The sequence below is a fragment of the Colobus angolensis genome, unplaced genomic scaffold (genome assembly GCF_000951035.1).
Source record: "Colobus angolensis palliatus isolate OR3802 unplaced genomic scaffold, Cang.pa_1.0 Scaffold395, whole genome shotgun sequence".
Taxonomy (NCBI): Eukaryota; Metazoa; Chordata; class Mammalia; order Primates; family Cercopithecidae; genus Colobus; species Colobus angolensis.
The window spans coordinates 365,392-371,247 of NW_012117321.1; the positions used below are offsets into that span (position 1 = coordinate 365,392).

The 5,856-nt window shown below is 48.2% G+C and overlaps 1 pseudogene; it reads left to right on the plus strand.

Moving 5' to 3' along the window:
* The first annotated feature begins 2,543 nt into the window (after positions 1–2,543).
* The window catches only part of LOC105521084, a 40,253-nt pseudogene continuing 36,940 nt past the window's right edge, over positions 2,544–5,856 (plus strand).

The following is a 5,856-nucleotide window of genomic DNA, read 5'->3' on the forward strand; positions in this document are numbered from 1 at the left end:
TTGCAGCACTTTAGGAGGCTGAGGCAGGCAGATCACGAGGTCAGGAGTTTGAGACCAGCCTGACTGACATGGTGAAACCCCGTCTCAGCTAAAAACACAAAAATTAGCCGGGCATGATGATGTGTGCCTGTAATCCTAGCCACTCAGGAGGCTGGGGCAGGAGAATCACTTGAACCCAGGAGGCGGAGGTTGCAGTGAGCCAAGATCATGCCACTGTGCTCCAGCCTGGGCAACAGAGCAAGACTCTATCTCGAAAAAAAAAAAAAAAAAAAAGTGCAGGGTGCCTTTTCCTTTTGTACTGCGTAATATTATTTATCTTGATTGTATTTACCCATATACCTGCCAATGGTTTAATGAGCCCTGGTCTTCTACCCTCCAGTCTCACCATACTTCAGCCCCTCCTCCCTACTTTCTGGTACTCAGCCCTGTGTTTTTCTCTCCTCACATTCTCAACCCTGTCTCTTTAACGTGGGGACTTCCATGCTCTGCCTATATCCTCCCGCCCTGCACTGCCAGAAGGCTCTGCAGGCTCTAAGCTGGGGCAGCAACATGGTCCCCTCTCTGGGTTTCAGCCTCCAGACCACTGTCCTGTGCTTCTTGCAGATGCTTCTAGTGTCTGGAAACATCTGGTTCATGTGGTTGGTCTGGCTTCCTGTGTGTTTGGTGCTAGAGGGAGTCTGTTTCTTGCTCTTCCACCATACAGAGAAGGCAGAGCTCTGAATTGATTTTGAAATAAATTATCAGTTATTTCATTTGGACTGAAATAAATCATCTATTACTTTATGATGAGATAAATATTGTAGCTTAGTTTGTGGTAGTTACAATTTCATGTTTATTTATTGTTTTACAGGCCATGCCACCATGCCCAGCTAATGTTTTATTGTTTGGCAGAGGCATGGTCTCACTCAGTGGCCCAGGCTAGTTTCCAATTCCTAGGTTCATGCAATTCTCCCACCTTGGTCTCCCAAAGCACTGGGATTACAGGCATGAGCCACTGTGCTTGGCCAACAGTTAAAATTTTAGATTACTATGTACGGTACTGTGATTAGCCATATTTAACTTATTCAGAGACAAGGCTTTAATAAAAAATTACTTCATGTTAGAATATTTTTCTTTAATTTTTTCAAATTAGTTTTCATTTTTTTTCTCTAATCTTTTTGTTTTAGCCTCAGTCACCTTTACCCTGAGTTTCCATCCTGGGCAGCAGAAGCAGCTCCATGGATGATGGGCCTGTGGCTCTCTGTACTTGGAGCTCTTACCAAGTAAGACTTTGAGACCAGGACGGGGCCACAGGCCTCTTTTCAGGACAGATCATATGAGCAAAAAACAAAGGAAGAGTCCTTCCAGGTCAGGAGTACTTGGCCAAAATCTTTTTGCTTTCAAGGTTTCTTTTTGTTTGTTGGTTTGTTTTTTTTAGATAGGGTCTCACTCTGTTGCCCAGGCCAGAGTACAGTGGGGGGATTTTGGCTCATTGCAACCTCTTCCTCCCAGGTTCAAATGACTCTTGGCTCAGCCTCTCAAATAGCTGGATTTACAGGCTCACACCACTGTGCCCTGATAATTTTTGTATTTTTAATCCATGTTGGCCAGGCTAGTCTTGAACTCCTGACCTCAGGTGATCCACCTGTCTTGGCCTCCCAAAGTGCTGGGATTAAGGGCATTAGCAGCTGTGCCTAGTGAGTTTTTGAGTCTTTATCCATCATTGGACACAATATATCCAGACACACAGATGTTTCCTGACACGTCTATGAGTTTAGAGATTGGACATTTCTTTTTCCAGTGATCCTGGTTCTTGACCTTCTCATTTAAGGTTTTGCCATCTTCCAGCAGCAGACACAAGGTCTCCTTAAGCCCTGTTGGTGTAGAGGGAGGGTCTTTGAAAAGCACCAGGTATACACTGTATTTCAGGGTGCATCCACATTTCTCTGTCTCTTCCAGGCCAGTTCTTGGAGCGACCAGGAAGCCAAGAGTTTCCTCAAATAATGGGGATTCCTTGGAAGCGAGATTCATTTTGAGTCAAGAAAGACGAATCACATGCAGTCATAGGCCATTGCCCAGGGTCTCAAGAACAGGGCCAGAAAGAAGAGCTGGGGCTGGTGGGATTGTGGGGGTCCTCTCTCCCACCTGAAAAGCTACTGCTGCCTGCTGACCCTCTCAGGAAGAGACCTCTCTGGTCTCCAGCATCTAAAACAGGCAAAATTGGGAGGATGCTTCTCTCCTCTGTGTCACACATGTCCTAGAGAAAATCTGTGTGTCTGAATGACCAAAGAAAACTATGAGAAAAAATGCAAAATCTGTGCCAGGCCATTCAGTGTCTAGTTGGGGCTCTGGGGTGTACATACATTTGAAGAAGACTGAAGGGTGCTAAGCCTGCAGGAAATGTTCCTTAGACCTGCCTGTCACACCTGGAATATGACTGCCCATCCAGGTTCATGATGCAGAACTGTCTTTAAAAGGCCACTGCAGATATGGAGAGAGGGATTTCTAACCCTGATAGAACATGACCAGCTCTCCTGCTGGGGAAAGCCACATCCACCAGTGACATGCTGCTTAAACTGGCCCAGATCACACTCTACTACCTAAGGAATAAACCCCACATTTGCTCTTTTTGGGTGAAGGCAGAGGGTGAGACAGGAGAGGAGTGTCCACACAGACATGAGAAGCCTGCAGATCCAGATGACTCCCTTGCTGATCAGCACATTAAAGATCGATGTATGGAAACAATGACCCTGGAGCAGATAAGCTTCTACAGCAGGCTTCAACGATGCATCACCTGGACCCACTGGCAGAGAAGTCTGCCCCCACTCTATGTTGATGATCTGGGGGATAAAATTACTGAGACAGATATAAGAAATGATCTCTATCTGTTGGTGAGATCCGGACAGTCACTGTTATGCAGAGACAGAAGTGTGCTCTCATCAGCTTTCCACAGGGCAGGCTGTGGAAATGTACATTGTACATTGATTGTCCATGGCTACAGACTCACTGTCAAATGGGGGAAGATTCCAAGCCTTCAAGGAAACCCTGAAGAGTGGTCACAGGGGACCCTCATTCACTGCTGTGCCTTCTCGCTGTTCCTAGATTTATTCCAGTTGTTAAGCATTCATGGCCATTTATCTGTGCATCTGATGCCATGATATTTTTGCTGTAGGTAACTGGTGGAGTGAGCTGAGCTGCCAGGCTTCCTGGAGTGATTCTTGGATGCTGGGTCATGTGCTTAGGGGCCCTGATGGAACTGAACTGGAAGGAGCCAGAATAGGATGGAACCCAACCCCTGATGAGTGGGCACTGGTGGCCTGGCCTCAGGACCACAGGACACACTGTTCCCAGGCACAGACACCCTGGGCTTTTGTTGGGTCTTGGCCTCCAGGTAGGGCCTGGTGGGCAGCGGGCAGCGACTCCTGAGACACTACTGTGATTCTCGGTGGTGGCTGTGGTAAAAGACCTGCAGGGCTAGAGTTTAGTGTGAGATTCAGGAGGAACTGTGGCCTCTCCCAGTGATGGTGTATCACTCCCATTCCCAGCACGCATGCCCACGGGCCACGGCCTCCGCATCACACAACCCCCGCCAAGTCACCCATCCATGGGACAGCTCCCATGCAGCAGGGTCAGGCTCTTACCTCCACCACCAGAGCACAGACAGGGGTAGCTCTGTCTCACTGTAAGGCAATGAGGAGAGCTGAGGACCTCGACAAGGCTGTGGGCCATCCCCTTTCCCGAGCAGGCCTCAGGGAAGGACCAGTCCCATCCCCATCCAACCCAGGTCTCAGCCCAGGAGGCTGCATAGGGAAGAAAGGACAGACAGGGCCTCCATGCTGGCTGACACTCAGGAGGGGCCGGGGCAAGAGAGCAGAGGGAGCGCAAGGCCAGGCAGGGGCTGCTGAGGATCCATGGGGGCTCAGGCTGCACAATGAGGCTGCCCCTCCTGGGCTGCATGCAGCATCCCCCATGGAAGCTGAGAAAGTCCAGTCCTGAGATGGGACAGTGCTGTCCAGGGGTGTGTGGCTGGGCCCTGACAGCAGTCTCCCAAAAAGTGACCACATCACCAGGCTGAGTTCCAGGAAGCCTGAGAAGCCGAGGATGCACCTGGAGCCCATCCTAATAGACTCTGACCATCTTGCATCCACCTGCCTCTCCTGAATATCAGCCACCACCCCTTCCCTTTTCCTCATTTCTCCATCGTGTCTACCCCTCTCTCCAGCCACAGTGGCCCTTCTTTTACCCTTGTCCTGTCAGAGACCCTGAGCAAGACTCCCCAGATCCCATCCACAGGTCTGCCTTGTTCACTTACTAACTGCTTTGCTGTGCACTGCTGGGGTGGCACGACAGGCAGTGAGGGTAACTGAGGGCCCCACAGGTGGCCAGCTTGTCCCTTTACCGTATCGCTAGCCTCAGGGGGTTCTCAGGGTTGTCAACCAGCAGCCCTGGCTTGGGACACCTGACTGTCCTCCTCCCACTGTTCTTTTCTGACTCTTCTGATTTGGCCTCGCCCGCCTGTCCTCTGTCCATGGTGCTGACCAAGCCAGCAGGGAGCAGGTCCCCAGAGGGTGCTGCTGAGCTTTGGGGACCGACCTAGGCTCCTCTGCTGAGGGGTCCCAGGTGAGTCGCTGCCCCTGGTTCTACGTCATCTGCTGTCCTCTTCAGCACCACCCCCCCTCACTCTAGGCCGGCTCCATGCAGATGCATCCCTGAGTCACCAGTCTCAGAGTCCTCTGTTGTAGGATGGAGATTACTATAGTTGCTGTACACATTCATATTAAGCTGGATGGAGAATGATTTTGATGAGTTGAGAGAAGAAGACTTCAGTTGATCAAATTTACCAGAGCTAAAGGAGAAACTACGTACCCAGTGCAAAGAAACTAAAAACTTTGAAAAAAGAATGGATGAATGGATAACTAGAATAATCAATGCAGAGAAGACCATAAAAGAACTGATAGAGATGAAAAGCATGACATGAGAACTACATGACAAATGCACAAGCTTCAGTAACTGACTCGATCAGCTGGAAGAAAGAGTATCAGTGATTGAAGATGAAATGAATGAAATGAAGTGAGAAGAGAAGTTTAGAGAAAAAAGAGTAAAAAGAAATGAACAAAGCCTCCAAGAAATATGAGATTATGTGAAAAGTCCAAATCTACGTCGGATTGGTGTGCCCAAAAGTGATGGGGAGATGCAACCAAGTTGGAAAACACTCGGCAGGATATTATCCAGGAGAACTTCCCCAACCTAGCAAGGCAGGCCAACATTCAAATTCAGGAAATACTGAGAATGCCACAAAGATACTCCTCGAGAAGAGCAACTCCCAGGCACATAATTGTCAGATTCATCAAAGTTGAAAGGAAGGAGGAAAAAATGTAAAGTGCAGCCAGAGAGAAAGGTCGGGTTACCCACAAAGGGAAGCCCATCAGACTAACAGCAGATCTCTCAGCAGAAACTCTACAAGCCAGGACAGAGTGGGGGCCGATGGTCAACATTCTTAAAGAAAAGAATTTTCAACCTAAAATCTCATATCCAGCCAAACTAAGTTTCATAAGTGAAGGAGAAATAAAATCCTTTACAGACAAGCAAATGCTTAGAGATGTTGTCACCACCAGGCCTGCCCTACAAGAGATCCTGAAGGAAGCACTAAACATGGAAAGGAAAAACCAATACCAGCCATTGGGAAAACATGTCAAAATGTAAAGACCATCGATGCTAGGAAGAAACTGCATCAACTAATGAGCAAAATAACCAGCTAATATCATAATGACAGGATCAAGTTCACACATAAAAATACTAACCTGAAATGTAAATGGACTAAATGGTTCCATTAAAAGACACAGACTGGCAAATTGGATAAAGAGTCAAGACCCATCA